The sequence below is a fragment of the Aptenodytes forsteri genome, unplaced genomic scaffold (assembly GCF_000699145.1).
Source record: "Aptenodytes forsteri isolate BGI_AS27 unplaced genomic scaffold, ASM69914v1 Scaffold81, whole genome shotgun sequence".
Lineage (NCBI taxonomy): Eukaryota > Metazoa > Chordata > Aves > Sphenisciformes > Spheniscidae > Aptenodytes > Aptenodytes forsteri.
This window is the reverse complement of record NW_008795259.1, coordinates 3,890,104-3,890,645: the sequence shown is the minus strand read 5'-3', so window position 1 is coordinate 3,890,645 and position 542 is coordinate 3,890,104. Positions and strand designations below refer to the sequence as shown.

Here is a 542-nt window from a genome sequence, read left to right as displayed (position 1 = left end):
CGCCCGCGGACGCAGGCAGGGCCGCCCCCCGGGCGCCGGCATACCTGGGGGCACCCCTCCCGCGTGGGCACACGCGCGCTGCTGCCGGCCCCTCTGCCTGCGTGTTCGTCAGCGTGTGGGGTTAGGTCAGCCCCTGCGTGCGGTGCAGATGAGGGAGTGCGTGTGTGCGAGGGGAGGATGCGACCCGCGCGTTTTTCTGGATGCGCCGCGGCCATTTGAAGCCGATTCCCGTCTTTGGTCCCTCTTCCCCCTCCCCAGCCCGGCCCTGGGAGGTATTTGCTTTTGACTTGAATGGCTGCAGGTCGAATTCCAGCCACGATCCGTTTGTGCGTTGATAGTGTATTTATTTCTCTGTGTGTGCGTGTATACGAGCGTGCACGCCTATACGCGCGTGTGCTTTCATAAGCCTAAGGCAGAGACCGAGGACACCCTACGGTTCATCAGCAGCAACAGGCGAAGTACATCCGCGACACCGACATGTAAATGACCTTGCAAATTCCCATTTTCATTTCCCACAGCCTAAGGCAGCCGTTCGGGGGACA

At 61.4% G+C, this 542-nt stretch overlaps 1 protein-coding gene across 1 annotated transcript in view; it reads right to left on the bottom strand.

Moving 5' to 3' along the window:
• The window catches only part of FOXF2 (forkhead box F2), a gene marked incomplete at its 5' end in the record, with an annotated part of 5,337 nt that overhangs the window by 1,415 nt on the left and 3,380 nt on the right, over positions 1-542 (bottom strand).